Here is a 23,297-nt window from a genome sequence, read left to right as displayed (position 1 = left end):
TAATTGGCTACTCTAAATTTATAAAAAAAAGAAAAGGAACCAGAATATATTTTTCCCCTTATATTTGAATGCTTGACGAGCTCCATTCAATTTTGCTTCTGATTTTGTTCTATTGCTGCCACAGACTAACATGTGTATTTCACGAACATTTATTTATTATTTTCCACAATAGTTACATGAAAACAAAGTTGCAAGATCCAGCAATGAATTTCAATAAGATTGAGATCAAACTTAATTTTCCAATCCACTTCTCTGAATCCTTCGCTTGACAAAAGGTTAAACATTAGTTGTTAAAATGAATGTAAAACTGTCTGAGGGACTGCCAGATCATTCGCCACCTCGACAACACAAAAGGGATGAACTTTAGACTTAGCTGTTCCAATATACGTCTGGCCTGCCTCCCATTTTCTATCCTCTTGAGATCATCCAAAACTCTGCTTTCCACATCCTAACCAAAAATGTTTTGTGTATCCGTTGCCCCTGTGCTCACTGACCTACATTACGCACCTGGTTAAACAACACCTCCATTTTAAAACTTTTAACCTTGCTCATGGCTTTCCCCTTACACTCTCCACAACAACCTTTTCTAGCCCTACAACCCGCTGTGATATCTGTGCTCATCTCAAATGTGTGTCTTCAGCATCCCCGATTTTGATCACCATACCATTGTTCGCCATGTCTTCAGACCTTAATAATAATCTTTATTATTGTCACAAGTAGGCTTGCATTAACATTGTAATGAAGTTACTGTGAAAATCCCCTAGTCGCCACGTTCCAGCGCCTGTTCGAGTACACAGAGGGAGAATTCAGAATGTCCAAATTACCTAACAGCACGTCCTTCAGGACTTGTGGGAGGAAACCGGACGCCTGGAGGAAACTCATGCAGACGTGGGGAGAAGTGCAGACTCCGCACAGACAGTGGCCCAAGCCAGGAATTGAACCCAGGTCCCTGCCGCTGTGAAGCAATATTGCTAACCACTGTGCTACCGTGCTGCCCTGTTTGCTTTAAGACACACCTTAAAAACCATGGGCTGGATTCTCCCCAAATGAGGCTATGTCCCCACCCCGGCGTAATAACGCTAGCATTGCACTCCCAAGTTTCCTCAAAAAGAGATAAACTGATTCACTTATCTTCAGGGGGCTAGCAGGGACCTGGAATGATTCACGCAGCTTTAGCTACAGATATGGGCCCCCGCACGTTCAGTTTTGAGTCTGCGCATGCACACGGCGGCGGCCTCCAGCGCACCCGCCGAGCGCCAAGGCGGACTTGGACTGTGGAGGCAGCTTTGAAATGTAGGCCCCCCCCCGATCGTCTGCGGCCCTTGCATCAGACCGGCCCGATCTGCCCCCAGCCGCCCATAAGGCCCCCCCCCCCCCGTTGCCCTATCCCCCCAACCCCACCAGGACGGCCGCGGACTCACTTGCGGTTCCCGAACGACAATAGGTGGTCAGAACCAGGCCGTAGGGAACTCGGCCAGCTGGGAGCAGAGGATCGCTGGGCGGGCCTCTGGCAATGGCCCCCCAGCCGCGCAGAGTAATTCGCGAAATCGCCAATTCTCGGGTCCCGGAGAGTCACCGCAGCGGCGCCAGGCCCGATTTCTGATCGGCAAATGTTGATTCTCTGCCCCCGCGCCAAACGTGATTTCAGCGCAGAGCTGCGGAGTATCCAGCCCCATCTCCTTGGACAATGTTTGGGTCATTGTTGGTTATAAATTTCGATTGTGAGGTTTACAAGCCTTGCACATGATGGAGTACAGCTTCCATTTTGAGTGCAATCAGCATAGCGGCAATCTGAAAATTGTGTCAAAAAATGTGGTCCTCCCAAGTCTCTCTCAAATTCCCTTGCATATTGCTTAAGGCAATGTCTGCCATGAGCCAGCCCAATTGTGCAGTGTTTTAAATGGTAAGTTTTTAAAATAAAAATGATGCTTAAAATTTCCATCACATATTCAAGAGAAAACTTGAACTTTGAATAAAACTGCCGAAAAGAGCTTATGACAATAAATAAGCATTTTTCATCAGTATTAACCGATTACCTCTGAGTAATCCACTTCAAATAGCTGAAACTCGCCTTTAATATCGGGAACAGTTTTATGAGTTGGATTGGGGTGCAGCAATCAATTTCTTGTTAGATTAAAGCAAAAGTTACAAAAACCTTTAACATGTGTCTTTTAGTGTCTTTGCACCCCAAAAAACGGTTACATTTTAAAGCCACTCTGAAAGCCACTGATGCGCAATCAATTACTCTGGAGACCAGGTGAGTCATAACTAATAGGCTTTAATCTGCTAGAACTGTTCCCCAGCAGCTTCGATACAGAAAGTGAAGGCTGCTGGGATGGCATTGGTTCTTATACTCCGCCTCTCAGGGCGGAGCTATGTACATCAGCCAATGGTAGACTCCTGGGTCTAGCCAATGGTCATCCACCTCTCAGGTACCGCAATACCTGGTATTACCACAGCCACCAAACAACTGTTCGCAAGACTCATGGGTGACCATTTCATCATGAGGGTGTAACCAAATCTGTGGGCAAGATTTTCGGTGCAATGTTTTGAAACAAGCACAAAAGATGGTTGAAAATCCAGTTTCTCTGAAGGTAAATTTTGCTTAAAATTCCACAATCCTTTGCGCATTCATGCTGGTTTTGGCCAGATTGCACCAAAGAAAACCAGTGCAATCAAACACAAACTCCAGGTCGATGTTTATACATATAGAATGCTAATGATGGCTGGACAGTGAAACATAGTGGGGCAGTGGGGCAGCACAGTAGCATTGTGGATAGCACAATTGCTTCACAGCTCCAGGGTCCCAGGTTCGATTCCGGCTTGGGTCACTGTCTGTGTCTGCACATCCCCCCCTTTTGTGTGTGGGTTTCCTCTGGGTGCTCCGGTTTCCTCCCACAGTCCAAAGATGTGCAGGTTAGGTGGATTGGCCATGATAAATTGCCCTTAGTGTCCAAAATTGCCCTTAGTGTTGGGTGGGGTTACTGGGTAATGGGGATAGGGTGGGTGGTGTTGACCTTGGGTAGGGTGCTCTTTCCAAGAGCCGGTGCACTCGATGGGCCGAATGGCCACCTTCTGTACTGTAAATTCTATGATAATCTATGATAATAGTGATTAAATACGAACGCTGAACTAAATTCAAGTGGGTTCATAAATTTTGACCAAGGCATGACAAGCGCTCCCAAGTCTAACAGAACTTGTTTCATAAATCCCGCATCAATTTCCTACTTGTTTCTTTCATGCCAGTTTACTCTTAGACAGTTTGTTCCCTTGCCATTGCTTAAAAAATGAATCTGCTTCATCACAAGGAATATAGTACAATCTGAAGTTGAAGTTGAAGTTGACGGGAAGCATTTTGGCGTACAGAGCCTTAAAATCTGTTCGCGCACCATCTGTTTTCAGATGCTCGGCCACAATCGGATCAGCTGCGATCTTATCGAATGGCAGAGCAAGTCGAATGGCCTTCTCCTATTTCTTATCATCTTATAATGTTATCATTCGGAGCTGGAAGTGCACCATCCGCCATCTGCCTCTTACTCTCTGCAGCTCCCTCCCATCAGTGAAATGAAACCTGTTGCTGAAACAGTAAGGTGAGCTCTGGCCTCACCATTCGGACACAGTGTATTGTTTTAAATGTGAGGGCAAAACATAGCTTTGCTTCTGGCACCTTCACTACAGCATTCCCAACTCCACACCATCCCAGCTCATATCCCAGCTTTTATTTGACACCGACGCTGGGAAATGGCTTTCAGTTGCTCGCTGCGGGCAGGGGTCTTCCCAGCACAAGTTCCACTACAGTGTGCGGCAGCATTCCATCTTCCACAGCAGCGACACCATTATTTAGGGACTGTGAATGATGCTGAAGGGTACCACAGTAAACTTTGGTATGGTGGTGGGAGGTGAGTAGGTGTTGAGAATCAGCGTGGCAGCATGACATGAGGAAGAACAGGAGAAAAGGTGCCAATTTGAATTGGAGCAAGGGAGGAAAGGGTGCCAGCGTGATCAGAACGTGGGGAGGTGAAGATTACTATCCATGTCACTCCAACTCCTCTGTAAGCAATTTTAAAACAATTTAACAATCTGGTTGAGCGTACCAATTTATAACCACAGTAACCTGCAATTTCTACATGATAAATAAGGGGAATCCCGAATCTTTTGTCACAATCAGCCCAGAAAAGCCATGATTTATCAATCCAGTCAATTCTAAATAAAAACAGAAAATGCTGGAAAAATGTAGCAGTTCTGGCAGCTTCTGTGGAGAGAAAAACAGTGTTAAGATTTCAGGTCACTGATCTTGCCAATGACCTTTGTTTAGAATAAACAGGAACTTTGCCCCTAACAAAGTTCCTGAGCGATTCCAAGGTTGCAATGGGAAGACATTCGATGGATCAAGAATCTTCAGCTCTTCTAAGTGAAGGCATTTTGGATGAAATATTGTGCATAGATTTAACCTCATAGCTCAGCATTTACCATTAAAGCAGGGGAACAGTCCTGTTTCAGTGAGGAGTGCAGGGGAGCATGCCAGAAGCAGCACCCAAAAATGAGGTGCCAACTTGGTGAAGTTACAAAATACAGGATCATATGCATGCTAAAGATTGGTAGGAGTAAGTTATCATGAGGGCAAAACAATCCCATGGATCAGATTCAAAGCTCTACAGTCTGGCCCTATCCATTTGTGAATGGTGGTGAACAATTAAACAATTAACTGGAGGAGAAGGCTTCTCAGACACCCACAATGACGGTGGAGTTCACCAAGTGTGTGCAAAAGACAAGACCGAATCATTGGCAATTATTTTCAACCGGAAGTTCTGAGATCGTGACATGTCTCAACCTCCTCCTACAATCCCAACCATGTTCAGCCAATTCAATTCATTCCACATGATATCAAGAAATGGCTGAGCACAATGCATGCAACTAAGGCTATGGACCATGACAACATCCCGAATGCAGTGCTGAAAATGTGCTCCAGAACTAAAGGTGCCTCTAGCCAAGCTGTTCCAAATTGCAACACTGACATCAAACTGACAAAGTGGAAAATTGCACAGCTATGTTCTCTGCACACAAAACACAGGACAAATCTAATCTTGCCAATTGCTACCACATCATTCTATTCTCAAACATCAGCAAAGTGATGGAAGGGATCCTTGACAGTGCTATCAAGCAGCACTTCTCCTGCTCACTGATCTTCAGGTTTGGTTCCCCCGGGAAAAATTGGTTCTTGACCTCATTACAGTGTTACGACACCCTGGGTTAATGGATGGTCAATTCCAGCCCCACATGCCCTGGATTCATAACATAAGTGAATTAACCAATAATTCTTATCAAAATACCCAAGATCTTTAGTCCTTGGCTGCCCAATAATTATAATCAGCAGGTTTGTGAAGGTAAACATGATTGCTGTTCATTTATAACAAGGACTGTAACGAAATATGCGGTAAATGCAATTGGTTATCATAGATTATCATAGAATTTACAGTGCAGAAGGAGATCATTCGGCCCATCGAGTCTGCACCGGTTAGCGAAAAGCTAATACCTACTACCCACTTTAATTGTCCACCCTCTACGCACACACACAGAAGACAGACAAACATTGAGAGGTGGAGAGGAATAAATAATATAAGGATGAAGATAGAGAGATAAGAGTCTTTGCTTAAGATGGTGATTCTTTAGCACATTTTCTTCACAGCAAGATTGCTGATTAAAGTCTCTGGTTTACAGTTGGCAATGGTCTTATTTGAAGATTCATTCATTCAGAGTGCCTGTAGTTTACAAAATGCAGTTCTCACAGGCAGCAGGCTTTCTGGAGAGACACCATTAATCATCAAACTGGGCCCTCAGTTCTAGGTTTGCAATCAGGCTTCTATTTTTCTGTAGAGAGAGTTGGTTGGTTCTGCATTTGCCTTTCATGAGAGAGAGTTGATCCATTCTAAACTCTGTCTGTACAAAGATTCATCCAGGCTCTCTGCCGGTTCAGAAATACAGCCGTTCTGGAGAAAAATGGAAGGAAGAGGATAGCAGGTCCTTTTCTGGGGCTCCCATGATCAAAACTGAAACTAAACTCAACCCTTGGAGCTCTGAAAAATATTCCAGTGAGATCAGATCCAATCACCACCTGTTACCAGGCAGAGCACAGCATTTCGGAGCAATTAATTGGCCACTGACCAATCAATCAAACTGAGTTCTCACTGATTCCGATCAGTCTGCAATCACCAGCACAGCCTTCCGGGTTCTTCTGTTTGAGTTAAAGATACAGGCTCCTTACAGGCTGTTTGTATTGAAGTGAGATGTCCATCAACCATCCATAGAATAAAAATGCAACAGCAAAATAAAAGAAAATGGAAATAAGGGAATAAACAGGGACAAACAGGAAGGATCCTTACAATGATCTTTACCTATACATGGGCAGAAATGCTTATGTCAAAGGGTGAGGTGCGAATGACTGTCATTGATATCAAGGCAACATTTGTACGAGTGTGACATCAAGGAGCTCCAATAAAATTGAACTCAATGGGACTCAGGAGGGAAATTCTACACTGACCTGAGCCATACCTAGCACTAAGGAAGATGGCTGTGATTTCTGGACTCCAGTCATCTCATCCCCAGGGCATAGCTGTAGGAGTTCCTCAGCATGGTGTCCTAGGCTCAAACCTCTTCCGCAGCTTTATCAGCAAGCGTTCCTCCATCATAAAGTCAGGTGTTGGGATGCTTGCAGATGATTGTCCAGTGTTCAGTTCTATTTGTGATTCCTCGAATATTGAAGCATGCAGCAAGATGTGGACAACATTGAAGCTTGGGATAGTAAGTGGCGATTAACACTTGCACCACACAAGTGCCAGGTAATGACCATCTACAACCCAATCATCAACATCCTAGCGGATGGGGTGAGAGAGAATGGTGAGGTCTGGGGGTAGGTGGGGGTCACCATTGACCAAAAACTTAACTGGACAAGCCACATAAATACCGTTGCTACAAGAACAAGTCAGAGTTTGGGAATCCTGTGGCGACAAACTCATGTTTCCTGACTCCTTGGAGATTTTCCCCGATCTATGCGTCAGACATTTTAGTGTGACATGAACTCTGCACTTACTTGGATGAGACGAGCTTGAACAACACTCAAGTTTGACACCATCCAAGACAATGTGGCTCACCTGACTGGCATCCCATCGACCACCTTACGCATTCATTCCCTTCACCACTGGCACTGTGCCTGTCATGTGTACCATCAACACATTACAAATCTCCAATGCTCCTTCAATAGCACCTTTCAATTCTGCATTCTTTACTATCGAGAACATCAAAGGTAGCAGATACATGGGAATTCCGCCACCTGCATGGCCTTACAGTCACACATCATCCTGATTTGGAACTGTATCAACATTCCTTCATTGTCACTGGATTAAAATCCTGGAACTCCCAAACTAACAGCATTGTGTGTGTACCTACATGACATGGATTGCAAAGTCTCATGAAGCTGACACACCACCATTTTCTCAAGAGCAATTACGGATGGGCAATAAATGCTGGTCACCTTTGGGATATGTATTAAAACTGTATTCAAACATAATCTTAAGATTTGTAAACAACAAAATACAAAAGTTGTGGAAGTATGCATGCAGAATATTAGTTGAAGTTTTCAATGGCTGCGTTATTCACTGGTCTGCTGAAGTCACCGCTGAAACAGCTAAGATGATTTGCAAGAAAAACACATTTGTTTTGACATGATGTGTGGCACTAGCAACATTATAAGATTAGCAATCTGCAATAGCCTCAAACTGTTTATTACCATCTAGTTCTTACTTGCATCTAAGAGATGAGCTGGCGTTTTGGGGAAAAAAACCATAAATTAGATCATTTTACTTGATATTTTGTTGCCACTGTCATATTCTATTTAACAAGCGGAGATTTTATTCCTAACTGGTCTAAACCTGGCATGCTGCGTACACAGCAGATCCCAGATTGCATCGCTTTAACTTGTACTAATTAGGGTGAAGAAAAACATCAAGAAGGTACTGCACAACAGTGCCCAGCGTGGAGCAGCTCTTGGGAGTCCTAATTGTGACCTCTGACACCTAAATTGTGTACGGGACCAGCTGGCAATCCAGATGTTCATCGTCATATAAAAAGTGTCTGGTACTCAGGTTAATCCTTCCTTGTATTTTCGTATACACTTCAGTTATTTTTTTTAAATCTGCCTTAGGTATGATTATGGTAACATGAATCTGGTTTTAATTAGAAACCCAAGGCCCAAGTCTCAGATTCTGGGAAGTGGATGGCTACAGAATGTAAACATTCCACTCACATTAGGACCACTGTCAAACCCTCAGCTGTTAAAACATCCCAAATGTGTTCCTTGCTTTTAATGAGCAACAGTTTTCTTGATCTTACTTTCCAGAAAAGAGGTTTTCATTGAATGCACCATAGTATTATAAAACCCAAGGGTGTTGGTTTTGGACTTTAAAAAGACAAACTGGAATTTCATTAAGATTCATGATGCCCCACACAGGGACTACTGAAAGATTGCTCTGGATATCCATTGCGACTGCAATATTTTAATAAAATATTATCACCCCTGCCAAGATGTTAGGCAGAACTCCAGAGGATTACCTTTAAACAGGACACACAATGGCATATTCTACATGAAAATGTTATTGACTTGCTCAAAATGTTATGATGCTATAAAAGAACACATCGCTTCTGTAGCAATATGCTATTTTGGATGCAATTATTTTTTTCTTTGTATTCATGGGCACATAAAACTATTATGCATCAAAATAAAATTGAATATTGCTGAAGAGAGATATGTTGTTAAAACGTTTCATCTTGCGCTCATCAGGACAAATGCAAGAATGTCAAATTTCAAACGATCACAATAATTTATACCGCATGAAAAGAGGGTGCTGATTGGTTGGCAAGTTGGCTCTGATTGGTCAAGCAAGCTTGTAAGCTCCCCAAGTTTCCAGATAATTCAAAGGAGGCGCAAGGCATGAATATATTCCTTTTGTTTGCACATCCAACAGCACTGTGTCACACAACATGGTAATCCAAAATGGGTCTGCATTTATAACTGAAATACCCGTTTTACTAAAAACTGCTCTTCTCATTCACAGAATTTGGAATAAAAAATGAGAGTGACACCGCCAATTCTCTGTTTTGGTGAAGGGTGTAATGTCAGCTAAAGTTCTTTCCAAATTATTTCTTAGTAAATGAAACTGTTAAACTTACATTGCAAACAATTACATTCAATTAGACCTCCTGCAGAGCACCCATTGTATAATCATGTCTTACATACATATAGAACATAGAACGATACAGCGCAGTACAGGCCCTTCGGCCCACGATGTTTCTTCAAATAGGCCTTTCCCAGTTTCATTCTCGAAAACCCCCCAGAGTAAAGCTCCACTATTCATAGTTCTTACTAACCCTTGTGTCTGCCTCCTTACACATCCAAATTAAAGCTATTCATTATTTTGAAATTGCTCCTACAGCACATAACGATCATTTACTCCCATGGCTAAGGGACTTTTTTCAGTGACATCTCCGGTTTAAGAAAACGGAAAACAATCTAGAATCATTATTTTTCACAAATCAGAAAAGCTATCTGGAATTTGTTGGTCAGAGTGACCCAAGTCAAAATCGCTACTAGACTTGAACCCTCCATCAGCACCATCTAGTGGGAATTCCCTATCTTAATGCACATTCTATTGAGTGCTAGGAGACCAAAAAAAAGGTTTGCTGGCTGGCACATCATCAGATAATCAGTTTAAATAACGGAACTTAGCAAGGTCTCCCAAGTGGCAGTGATCACTGGTCTGGATTTATAAAGGAAAACTAAAAAACAATTTATTATCGCTGATTACCAGAATTATTTTCTGGGACTGAAGCTTTCAGTAACTTTAAAAAAAATCTAAGAAATCAAATTAAGGCTTGAATTATTTTTCGGCAGAGATGCAATATCACCCTCCAGAAGGATTTGATTAATCATAGACTTTAGTTCAAAATGCCCTGTACCCAATTATCTCATTTAATATGACAGAACTATCTTCTTTAGTGGAATTTGAACAAATCCTGTAATTATTGCTACATTTCCGAGATTATATTAAGCCCAAAATCAGAACTGAAAACACAGCAGGAGAAAAGTACCATGTGGTGAACTGTAACACTTTTAAGCAATGGGAATAATATTTTGCACCTGCTGATGTTCCGGAGAGGTATTTACAAGAAAGTTCCCTGTAACAGTTGATTTGCATATGCACGGGATGAACACCAGTCACCAGCCCTGGGTAAAACGGGTGAAAATCGCATGCCGTCTGTGAAAAAACAGTTTGGGAGAGTGGCAAGCATGGTAGGATGTGTGCTTGGCTCACACATTTAATTGTCAGCGAGCTTGGCTGCACGTCTTATGAATCTCAAGCCATTTTCAAGAATGTACTGTGTTGGAGCAGCTGGCACAGGAAGACAAACAAGGCATGTCACAGAGACAGAGATGAAGATGCCACAATTTCATAAGAGTCTGATCTGCAGTTCTTCTTAAGCAAATTGAATTCTCAATGTTTATGGCACCAGATCTGCCAGAAATACCACTTACAGGAGGTGGGACTGGCACTAATTAATCACGTGAGGGAGTACGACCTCACACGGTGGCCAGAATTTTCCAGTCACCGTGGTGGGACCGGCGAGCCACTGAAATCTCCGTTCACATCAGCGGGACCAGAGGATCCAGCCAGCGCGAAGGGATGGAAAATCCCAGCCCATATATATTTGTAAAACATATATAGATATCTTCATGGTTCTTCCTAACATTTTAAAACTGCATAAAGATTCATAAAATGGTTGAATCTATGCCTGCTGGTGGCCTCTGAATAAAAGAACTCCCCTGCAGTATCAGTAAAACTCGGACATCATTCTCTCTGGGGAATTACCTAACAATCACTTGTGGACTGTCGAGGGTGCAGAGGGAAATTTCAAAGAGAGCTATACAAAGGCCATCTGCGTTGTATAATCCAGGCTGGCCAATAGGATCCGACCTGTCTGCTAAGAGAAAGGGCCCTGCAACCTTCCTTTCTATTCTTAATGTTTGAGGCATTTATTAATCTCAGGGACCCAGACGAGGGATACACATCCTTTGTCAAAGGTCGTGCTGAGAGGTGGGGGGTCACATGACCTCAGCTTCTGGCTTGTTGAACAAGCATTACTGCTTTTTTGGGCTGAATAGCTCAGTCTGCGGATCAATATCTAACTGGCAACCTCATAGAAAAGAAGTTCTGCCCATGTGGAACACCTGAACCCATCTATGAAGTTAATACCACCAGAAGAATTAATTATCTAGCATTGGTTTTCAACCCAGTGACCTCTGTGAAGGAATACCTCATAGATACAACCCATGTGAAAAAATATTTCTTTGCTCTGTGGTCTCGGTACTATAAATATTTGTTTTCTCTATCACTCTCTTTACAACCTGAATACAAGGGGGAGGTTGTGAACCCTCTTTCGTATTTTGAGTGGGTGCAAACAAACTAACCCTTTGAGTTCATCCTAACCCGTAGAGTTAATAGAAAATTGGTTCATACCAAAATAAAGGAGTTTGAAAAAACATCGCCGCTTTAAAGTAGGAAAGCAATCAAAATGCCTTTCTGTTTACAGACTGATGGTGAGAGGAGAAATTGGTGTGGTTTAAATTAACCCACCTCCTGTCTGCAAGAATCAACTTTTTCATACCCAGGGCTGCAGATTTAAGGATTTTGAGATGATTTTCAGTGATGTCTTAAACATACATGTGTAGATCATTACCTGACATTTCTTAAAATACCTGGGGTGTGCCAACAGATGTGTGATGCATTCTGAATTTGTGTATGACTTGTGGCCAACCGAGTATGTTCAAACTATCAAAACATGAGTGTGTAGACATATTTATGTCAGGATTAATGGAGATAATGCACATAAAGGCATGGGCTACAATTGCAGGAAAAACCTGAGCACACAAGTGAAGATAACCCAACAGGTGAGTTGACCAACCAAACTACAACCAATGAAAGGGTGAAGAGAATGATTATGCCAGTCATCAAGTGCTGTTCATACCACTAAAGAAGAATGAGAGAAGATATAAACAATCGCCACAATCCTAGCCAACAGTGAGGAAACATATAGGCCAAGAATGAACTGTCAGGAAGAAACCCATCACATCAATATTTTGAGCTATGGAAAGGTTGTATGCATCTAATCTGTTAAAGTTTAGAGAAATGCTTTGTAATATTTCACTGAAAATTGTATTAATAATTGTGTGACAAACACAGAGTGCTGCCAGGAAAGTTGAATTTGTTTTAATTTTATTACTCCACTCAATATATTCAGACTGAAATAAACTTGCAAAATTATTGCCTCAAGAAGTTCAATGGCCAAACAAGGGAAGCAAGGTACCCAGCTACTCTCATATTATTTTCCCCATGCACCAGCACATACTTCATCCTCTAAACACCCCTATCACAATGCACTCCAGTTACCTTTTGTACATAATTGGCACAAAATTATTAAGGACTGTTTTAAAATTCCGATGGAATTTTTAACTTGTATACTTCGAACTAAGTTGGGCTTATTTTGGGACCCTGATCTCAAATGTCCATGTTTCACGGTGTCAGATTTACTTCCACAAGGCTTTCCATAGAATATGCAGTACTGTCCCTAATACACTGCACGCAAGAGTGTGTGCCCCTTTTCCCTCTGTTTTTATTTTATTCTTTTTCTCTTCATCCTTTTATTCTTTTCTTATGTCGAAGTGCTGGGTTATACGATTCAGCTGTGTTGTTTCTCTGTTGGGTAAAATGATTGTGCTGTACTGTACCAGTTGTATGGGTGTATTGTTTTGATTTTAGAAAAGGCGAATAGCTGAAATAAATATATTTGCAAACAATGTACTCCAGTTAAAAGGACACAAGCTCAGGATCTTATTTCATAGTTATACATCTTTTATAACAATATTTTGCATGCAAACCCCAAATCCATTCTCTATTTTTGATATTAACATACTCCTACTTTTAGCTCTCCCATTGCACTCGGATCATATCTAACAGAGAGTTTTCCCTTATTTGCCTCGGCGCTGTTGTAAGAGAAATTAGCCTACAATGCTCCTAAGTGGTAGGTCAACAGAGGAGTCATCCCTGACCTTTACACCTCAAAGAGGATGACCATCAAACTCATCAGGATGCTTCTGTTCTTGCTGTGGGAAATGCCAAAGTTGGTGCCATAGAGCTCGTGCTAGATGAGTGATTGACATTTGTTAATTGTACCACTTGAAGTTAAACACATACCGATGGATGACTTTGATTGTATGGTTACTTGGGTACACTTACTGTAATAAGAGTTGAGTGGAATCAAAAGGTACACAACAAATAGCCCTGAAAAGAGAGACATGTTACCAAAGCGTTTTTGTCTTGCACTCATGAGGACAAATGCAAGAATGTCAAATTTCAAACAATCACAACAATTTATACTGCAGGAGAATATACTACAGTGCTGCATAGTTGAAAAGTTAACTCTGACTGGCTTAGGCACAGAGAAAGCAGCAGACAAATGTAGACTCCCTGATGTTACTGTCTAATTTAAAAAAGGCACAAGGTTTGAACAAAGTCTTTTTGTTTGCAAAGAACAGGGCGGGAGTCTTCAACCCGCCAGCCCCGTTTTCCGGCATGGCGTGTCCCCGCCGGCAGTGGGATTCTCTGTTCCCACAGCCAGCCAATGGGGTTTCCAAGTGTGGGCCACCCCACGCTGTTGGAAAACGCACGGACGTGAGCGCACTGTCGGCTGGGCGGAGGATTCCGCCGACGGATAATCCCGCAGCAGATCCTTGCATATGTTGCTTCTAAAAACTGTAAATGAGCCATGTTACGAGCGCAGCTGATTATTTTAAATTGGTTATGAGTGTAGCTATTAACACATTCAGAATGATTCCACAAGTATTGCCCAATCAAAGAATCACATCTAACAACAAAGCGTGAGCTGGTTGTGTTCAAGCCCAGAGTCCTTTTTTGAATCATCCAAAGGATTGGGGAACCTACAGTTCCACAGTGCTTTCTCCATGTCAACACCTCAGCCAGATTTGAAGTGCCAATCAATCAGCACCCTTTTTACCTGTGGTATAAAACAATGTGATGGTTTAAAATTTGGCATTATTACATTTGTCCTGATGAATGCAAGACAAAAAGCTTCAGCAATCTATCTCTCTTTCCAGCAATATTCAAGTTCTATGTGACCAAGAGATACATACCTGTAATCAGGTAGACCACAGAATCTTTACAGTGCAGAAGTAGGCCATTTGGCCCATTGGGTCTGTACTGGCTCTCTGAAGGAGCATTCAACCTTGTCCCACTATCCTGCCTTACCCCTGTAACCTTGCGCGTTCTTTCTTTTCAGATAGCAATTCAGTTCCCTTTTGAATATCTGAATCCAACCTGCCTCCATCACCCACTCAGGTTCCAGACACCCCATGGGTGGAAAATAAATCCTCACATTACTCCTAATCCTTTTGCCCATTAATTTGAATTTGGTGCCCTTTAGTTCTTAATACTCCCTTGAAAGGGACCAGTTTCTCACTATTTACCCTCACCATACACCTAAGGATTTGAATACCTCTATCAGGTAGGTAGGCAGGTCAGGTGTCTTTCATGAATCAGTGCAGACTTGATGGGCTGAAGGGCCTCTTTTGCACTGTATTATTCTATGATTCGGTGTGGTCTCCTCTTAGCCTTCTTTTCTCCAAGGAACACAGATCCAATCTCTCCTTATAGCTCCATTTGTTTATTCCTGGAATCATTTTTATGAATCTTTTTTGTACTCTCTCCAACACCTTGCCTCTTTCGTCAAGTATGGCACCCAAAACTGGACTCAGAACTCTAGATGAAGCCTAACTAGTTTTTATATCAGTTCAACATGACCTCCTTTCTCTTGCACTCTATGTCCCTGTTAATAAAACCTAGGATACTATATGCTTTATTAACTGCTCTCTCAACATGCCCTGCCACCTTGTGTGAAATATGTACTCATAAACCAAGGTCTCTTTGTTTCTGCATCCCCTTTAGAATTCCCCCCTTTATTTTATACCGTCTCTCTGTATTCTTCCTACCAAGTAAACCACCTCACACTTCTCTGAATTGAACTTCATCTGACACTTATCTGCCCAATCTACCAATATGTCTGTGTCCTTTTGAAGTTCAAGACTATACAACCCAGTTGACAACACTTCCAATCTTTATATCGTATGAAAATTTTCAAATCTTGCCCTGTACACCATAGTCTAGGTAATTAATATACACCAGGAAGAGCAAGGGTCCCAACACTGACCCCTGGCGAACTCCACGACAAATCTTCCTCCAATCTGAAAATCAATTATTCATCATTACTCGCTGTTTCCTGTCTCACAGACAATTTATTATCCAAGTCTCTACTTTCCCTTTTATTCCACAAAGTAGAATTTTGCTCACATGTCTGTTGTCTGGCTCTGCATCAAACGCCTTCTGAAAATCCATATAGACCACAGTAGCAGCATTTCCATTATTAACCTTCTCTGTTACATCCTCAAAAAAACTCCAGCAAGTTAGTTAAACATGAGTCTCCCTGAATGAATCCATGCTGGCTTTCCTTAATTTTCTGACGTCTGTCTGAACAAGTATTGATTTTGTCCTGAACAGGTGGGCACGGTCCGATCCCACTGTCTACCGGCACTCTGTCTTGTTTTCGTGCCCCAGAGGCCACACTTAGCGAAGTTCTTCAGTGCATGAAGGGATCGGGATGCTATTTTTAAACGGTGTTCCGAACTCAAGAACCCCTGATGCAACCCCTAGACCTCAGTGCCCCAACTCAGTCATCAGGGGGTCCTCGGGCTCCTCGCACCTCATCATACATGGTCAGGTCATCCCATGACCCGATCCCTGGCATGGGCACAATGCCAGCTTGGCACCTTGGCACTGCCATTCTGGCATCCTGGCAGAGCTCTTGGCAGCCTGGCAGTGCCAGGCTGGCAGCAGGTGACATGGCCAGTGTGCCCATGTGGCATTACTGCCTCCTATCACCTGGGAGACCCCCCCCAGGTACCATTATGCCCAGTCGCCATTTGTGGGGACCAGTACTGAACAGCAATGGGTTGGGGTCTCTTCGGCAAGGCGGGTAGATGCCAGGTGACAATTCGATCCAGCGAAGGCAGAAATAATCCATCATAACCTAACAGATTTCCCATCCACCCTAACTTTGTTCCCAAAACAAATAGGTCTTTTCCTCAATGTAAGTGAGACCACTTGCCAAGAATAAAAGGCCATACAATTACACCTTCTGCCACCGGTCTAATCCTCACAGAAAGTAAAAACCACGCCCAACTCCTTCATGTGTGCTATGGACAACAGCAGAATGCAATACCTGGGGCGTCATTCTCCGACCCCCCGCCGGGTCGGAGAATGGCCATTGGCCGCCGTGAATCCCACCCCCGCCCCCGCCCAATCTCCGGTACCGGGCCGCACCGGTTGGCGGGACCCCCCGCTCAATTCTCCGGCCCGGATGGGCCGAAGTCCCGCCCAGAAATTGCCTGTCCTGCCGGCGTAAATCAAAGCTGGTATTTACCGGCGGGACCAGGTGGCGTGGGCGGGCTCCGGGGTCCTGGGGGGGGGGGGGGGGGGGCGCGGGGCGATCTGACCCCGGGGGGTGCCCCCACGGTGGCCTGGCCCGCGATCGGGGCCCACCGATATGCGGGCGGGCCTGTGCCGTGGGGGCACTCCACCATGGCGGAGGCGGAAGAGACTCTCCCCACTGCGCATGTGCGGGAAACTGTCGGTGGCCGCTGATGCTCCCGCGCATGCGCCGCATTTCTGCGCCAGCTGGCGGGGCAACAAACGCCATTTCCGCCAGCTGGCGGGGCAACAAACGCCATTTCCGCCAGCTGGCGGGGCGGAAATCCCTCCCGCGCTAGCCTCTCAATGTTGGGGCTCGGCCCCCAAAGATGCGGAGCATTCCGCACCTTTGGGCCGGCGCGATGCCCGTCTGATTGGCGCCGTTTTTGGCGCCAGTCGGCAGACATCGCGCCGTTGGGGGGAATTTCGCCCCTTTCGGGCGAGATTCTCCGACCCCCCACCGGGTCGGAGAATCACCGGGGGCTGGCATGAATCCCGCCCCTGCTGGTTGCCGAATTCTCCGGCGGGGGCGGGAATCGCGCCGCGCCGGTTGGCGGGAGCCCCCGCGTTTCTCCGGCCCAAATGGGCCGAAGTCCCGCTGCTAAAATGCCTGTCCCGCCGGCGTAGATTAAACCACCTACCTTACCGGCGGGACAAGGCGGCGCAGGCGGGCTCCGGGATCCTGGGGGGGGTGCGGGGCGATATGGCCCCGGGGGGTGCCCCCACGATCGGGGTCCACCGATCCGCGGGTGGGCCTGTGCCGTGGGGGCACTCTTTTCCTTCCGCCTTTGCCACGGTCTCCACCATGGCGGAGGCGGAAGAGACTCCCTCCACTGCGCATGCGCGGGAATGCCGTCAGCGGCCGCTAACGCTCCCGCGCATGCGCCGCCCGGAGATCTCATTTCCGCGCCAGCTGGCGGGGCACCAAAGGCCTTTTCCGCCAGCTGGCGGGGCGGAAAATAGTCCGGCGCGGGCCTAACCCCTTAAGGTTGGGGCTCGGCCTCCCAAGGTGTGGAGCATTCCGCACCTTTGGGGCGGCGCGATGCCCGACTGATTTGCGCCGTTTTGGGCGCCAGTCGGCGGACATAGCGCCGATACCGGAGAATTTCACCCATGTTTCAACAGTTTCAGCGATAATCACAGCTCAGCCAATGGATGATTGCTTTGTTCCTAAAGAAATTCATCCAATTGCAGTTTTTTTGCGTTCCTGAACACTGTGATCAAACTGTTGCAGTTGCTTTATACCCTGCAGTGTCTCTAGGCAAGGTGGAGTCCACAGCAGACAGGGATACATTTTTCAATTTTTGTATCAACATGTGCACAAGGAACATTCTCTCGATTAGGAAAGACTTGGAATCTGATCTGAAATTCAGCTTCAGAGAGGATGTGGAATTCACATGGAAGGCACCACAGAAAGTACCAAAATTCAGTCGGAATAGATGCTTGTTAGTTTAAGATATTAAATAACATCTTCTTGATATGCAACCAGCTTTGAAAATTAAACTCAACTTTCCCACATGTGAGGCAGAATAACTTTACACATACTTTCCTGCTTGAAAGATCACTCATTTTGGCAAGTTAGTGTCTCAGAATTGCGCTTAGCTAATCACAGAATGATTACAGCACAGAATGATGCCATCTGGACCATTGTGTCTGTGATGGCTCTCTGCAGGAGTAATCCAGCTCATCCCCGCTTCCCACCTTTCTCCGTAAACCTGCAAATTTTCTAACTTCGGGAACTTATCCATTTTTTTTTAAACCCAGGATTGGATTGACCTTCACCATTCCCTCAGGCAGTGCATTCCAGATCCTAATGAATCACTGCGTAAAAACATTTTTCCTCATGCCATCGTCATTGCTTCTTCCAATCACCTTCAGCGGCTGGTTTAGCACAGGGCTAAATTGCTGGCTTTTAAAGCAGACCAAGGCAGGCCAGCAGCATGGTTCAATTACCATACCAGCCTCCCCAAACAGGTGCCAGAATATGGCGACTAGGGCCTTTTCACAGTAACTTCATTTGAAGCCGACTTGTGACAATAAGCGATTTTCATTTCATTTTCAATTGGTTCATTTAATCAATATCCTCTGGTTCTTACCACTTCCGCCATTGAGAATAGCTTTCTCCCGAACTAATTTATCTAAACATATCATGGTCTTGAATATTTCTATCAAACCTCCTTCCTCTTTCTCTTCTCCAAGGAGAACAGCCCAACTTCTCCAATCCATCCACTCAACTAAATTCCCCCATCCCAGGAATCATTCTTGCAAATCATGTCTGCACCTTCCCATAAGCCTTCACTTGTTTCCTAAAGCATGGTGCCCAGAACTGGACACAATAATTCAGTTGAGGGTAGGCCAATGTTTTATAAAGCTTCATCATACCTTTATTGCTTTTGTACTCTATGGGCCCAATCGAATGGACTCATCACGCATGACTCGTGGCATGGCGAGGCTGTTAAATCTCACGAGAGGCCTCTCGCAAAATTTGCAATGCTCGGGACACCCCATGTGATCTCATTGCGATCTGGATCTCACTCTTGCTGTCTGTGCCAGATTCTCGCAAGGCCCGGGATCGACTGCCCGTACCTGGTAGACCTCGCCATGGTGGCATGTGGTCGGGCTTTAGGCAGCATGGTACCTGGGCACTTCTGCTGTTCCCTGGGCACCTTGGCATTTCCAGCCTGGCACCTTGGCACTTCCAACAGGGCAACCTGGGTGCCTGGGTGGCACTGCCAGGGTGCCCAGGTGGCAGTATCAATGTGCCCAGGTACCAGGTTGCCCATGCCAGGGATTGGGCCCAGGGGTGCCCTGCTCTTATGAGGTGGGGTAATGGGCGCTCAAGGATCCCCTAACAAGTAAGTTGGAGTGCTGGGAGGGGTCCAGAGGCCGTGGTGAGAGGGAATGGGGGGGAGGGCGGGGTGGTCAAGAGATCGGGGCAGCATTTAAAAATGGCGCCCCGATCTCTTCCTGCACTGACTAGCTGGCCTCATAAGTGCAGGAAAGTAAGGTAAGTGAGGCCGCAGCGAGGCAAAAAAAAAAAAATCCTGTTTCATAGCAGGGTCTTTCCCGGCGCTGCAGGCACCAAGAAACACCCCGCTATTCACACCCAAAACAGGACATATTTTTCCCATTAAATTGCGCCCTTTGCCTCTAATTATAAAAGTCCAGAACTCCGCATGCCTCCTTAACACCATTCTCAACCTGCTTTGCCACTTTCAGTGTTTTGTGTAAATATACTCCTGTTCACTCTGTTCTTGCATCCCCTTTAGAATTGGCACCTTTAATATATATCTCCTCTCTTTGTTCTTCCCACAAAAATGTATTACTTCATACTTTGTTAAACTAAATTTCCACCAGAATGTCCAATCCACCAGCCTATCTATGTGTTCTCAAAGTCTATCTCTGTCTTCCTCGCAGTTTTGTGCCACAATTTTGAAATTGTGTCCTGCATACCCAAGTCTATATCATTAATGTACATTGCGATGAATGTAAGAAATTGGTCTCCATTGTATTTTATATCTGTTGCAATAAGGTTTTTAAAAGCCTGGTTTAAGGTATATATCTGGTACAGAACTAGGCTAAGGTGCCCTGGCTGTGGGCGGGATTTTCCATTGCCTGACACCGATATCGTAATCGGCGATCGGGCACAGAGAATCCCTGTTACGACCGAATCGGGGGTGGCACCTGTTTTTGGATGCTCCACCCCCTCCAAAATGGCATAATCGAGGAGTATGGCGCACGCTGTTAGGATGGCCTCAGGCCATAACTTGAAGACCCTCCCCTCGATGCTCCGCCCCCAATGGACCAAGTTCCCGATGGTGCAGGACACATGTGCTCTCAGTTTTCGTGAACCTGGCATGGCGGCTGCGGACTGTGGTGGCTGCGGGCTGTGTCCTGCGTCGCCACAGTTGGGAATGTGCTGCTGGCTGGGGGGCTTTGGCGAGGGCTGGGGGGACTGGTGGGGGGTGGCCCAGGGGTGGTGACGGGGTGTCCAGGGCGTGCACTATCTGGCAAGTCGGGTCCGCGTGCAGCCGGCGCCATGTTGTATGGCGCATCCGCTGCAGGTCAATGCCATGTGTATGCATGTCCATGGACCTGGCACTTCTCCAGGCGTTAATATTGGATTGGCCATGCGTTTTATGTGGCGTGGCTGCTATCCCCTCACTGATCGGAGGATCGCTGCTGGGACCTCGCCAATTTTTCCGTCGTCAAACAAGACACTTCCTCCAGACATAGCCTCAAAATCGGAGAATCCAGCCCTGCGTGTCTGCTAAAACTGCAACTAAAGAGTTGTAAAAGGTGAGATAAACAATCATTCTAAACGCTTACTTTGTTATAGATAAAGGGCTAATAGGATATGGATATAATTGCTTGAAATTCTCTGGAATGTAGATAATTTATGAGGGGTTATATTTACTCCTAGCTAAGCAGATCCTAGAACTGGACACAGATAATGTAATTAATAGGAGGATGCAGGATTTGGGGCGAAATTCTCCCCCAACGGCGCGATGTCCGCCGACTGGCGCCTAAAACGGCGCCAATCAGACGGGCATCGCGCCGCCCCAAAGGTGTGGAATGCTCCGCATCTTTGGGGGCCGAGCCCCAACATTGAGGGACTAGGCCGGCGCCGGAATGATTTCCGCTCCGCCAGCTGGCGGAAATGGCGTTTGGTGCCCCGCCCGCCAGCTGGCGCGGAAATGCGGCGCATGCGCGGGAGCATCAGCGGACGCCGACAGTTTCCCGCGCATGCGCAGTGGGGAGAGTCTCTTCCACCTCCGCCATGGTGGAGGCCGTGGCGGAGGCGGAAGGGAAAGAGTGCCCCCACGGCACAGGCCCGCCAGCGGATCGGTGGGCCCCGATCGCGGGCCAGGCCACCGTGGGGGCACCCCCCGGGGTCAGATCGCCCCGCGCCCCCCCCCCCCCCAGGACCCCGGAGCCCACCCACGCCGCCTGGTCCCGCCGGTAAATACCAGCTTTGATTTACGCCGGCGGGACAGGCAATTTATGGGCGGGACTTCGGCCCATCCGGGCCGGAGAATTGAGCGGGGGGTCCCGCCAACCGGCGCGGCCCGATTCCCGCCCCCGCCCAATCTCCGGTACCGGAGACTTAGGCGGGGGCGGGGGCGGGATTCACGGCGGCCAACGGCCATTCTCCGACCCGGCGGGGGGTCGGAGAATGACGCCCCTGATGTAGTTTTGCAGTCTGTTATAAGATTTTAATTTGAACAGCAGTTTGCCACAGGATTTGGGTCTGAGAAACCAGAAGTATACTGGATCTACTCTTGAAAGAGTCTCTCTCTACAAGTATGTATACTGAAGACCTCAAGTGAATCTGTTGTGTTAACAATGGCATTTGAACTGTGTTGCATTGTTTAACTGGAATTAGCGGCAGGTGTAGATATTAAGTTTTCCTTTCATTTAAGAACTGTTTAACTGATAATTGTAAAGCTATTTCTTTGATATTGATGTAGTTAATTCTGTGTTTCATTCAAGTTTATTTTAACATAAAAAATACCAATTTGTCAGGGTCTTTCACTCCTGGGTGAAGTATCCTTTCCTCACAGTTTTACAAATTTAAAAAAATGTTAGGGGTTCTCGTCCACTATACTAACAAATGTTGGGGTCTGGTCCAATATGCTAACAAAATGAAGAAAACCAAGAGGTCTAGCACCGATCTCTCAGGAGGTCCACTTTACACCTTCCACCAAACTAAAAAACAAACCTTCAACACTACTCTGTTTCCTGTCCATTGTCCCTTTCATTCCTTGGGCTTCCATTTTATGGGCAAACGTAGTATGTAACACTTTATGAAATGCCTTTAGAAAGTCCATGTACATCATATCAACTGCATTATCCACATTAACCTTTCGATTCCCTCATGAAACAAATGAGAAAAAACAAGCTTATTTAATGCCCACCAGCTGTCTCATGCCATCCCTACTGGTATTTAACCAATGGCAGGGCAGGAAGTCACCATCCAGGAACCCGAAAAGAAAATCTTGTTGTGTTTGTTGGTGATCTTTCAGAGGAGGGGTAGGGGAGATGGATCCTTCACTGAAAGACTAGGCATCAAGAATGGCGGGGGTGGGCTTCAAGAAACAGACCCCTCTCCTGTCTTTCAAAGCTTCCATCACTGCCCCCCTTCATGATAGATTCCCTATGATCCCCACCTCACTCTACCCAGCTAATGGACTGGGCCTCTCAGTAATCCCAGGCATCTGGTGGGAGCACTATTGACAGCTGCCACCATCCCTGAGGTTCTGTCAGGCAATGGAGAGCTACGATCTCTGTTTATTTGGCAGCTTTCTGGGGTGTGTGTATAGAATCATAGAATTTACAGTGCAGAAGGAGGCCATTCGGCCCATCAAGTCTGCACCGGCCCTTTGGAAAGAGCACCCCACTTAAGCCCACACCTCCACCCTATCCCCGTAACCCAGTAACCCTACCCAACTATGCTAACTAATGTGCTACCGTGCCATGTACTGGTGGTGGTGGTTGGGGGGCAGGGGGGTGGGGGGCTGATTTCTGCTTCAGGCCCTAAATTGGGGAAGAAAGCTTGGACTGCACACTTCTGATTTAATTCCAGTGGGCCTTTACAAACAAAGATGATGCGGGCCTCCCACCAGTTCTCCAGCTGGCAGGTGAGACCCC

General features: G+C 45.8%; 1 protein-coding gene across 3 annotated transcripts in view; it reads right to left on the bottom strand.

The window, feature by feature from the left end:
• The window catches only part of LOC140428374 (cadherin-4-like), a 1,038,564-nt gene that overhangs the window by 327,595 nt on the left and 687,672 nt on the right, over positions 1 to 23,297 (bottom strand). The gene's annotated exons all lie outside the window — the stretch shown is intronic.

This window comes from Scyliorhinus torazame, chromosome 8 (assembly GCF_047496885.1).
Source record: "Scyliorhinus torazame isolate Kashiwa2021f chromosome 8, sScyTor2.1, whole genome shotgun sequence".
Classification (NCBI taxonomy): domain Eukaryota; kingdom Metazoa; phylum Chordata; class Chondrichthyes; order Carcharhiniformes; family Scyliorhinidae; genus Scyliorhinus; species Scyliorhinus torazame.
Note: the sequence above shows the minus strand (reverse complement) of the source record. Positions and strands in the feature narration are given on the sequence as shown.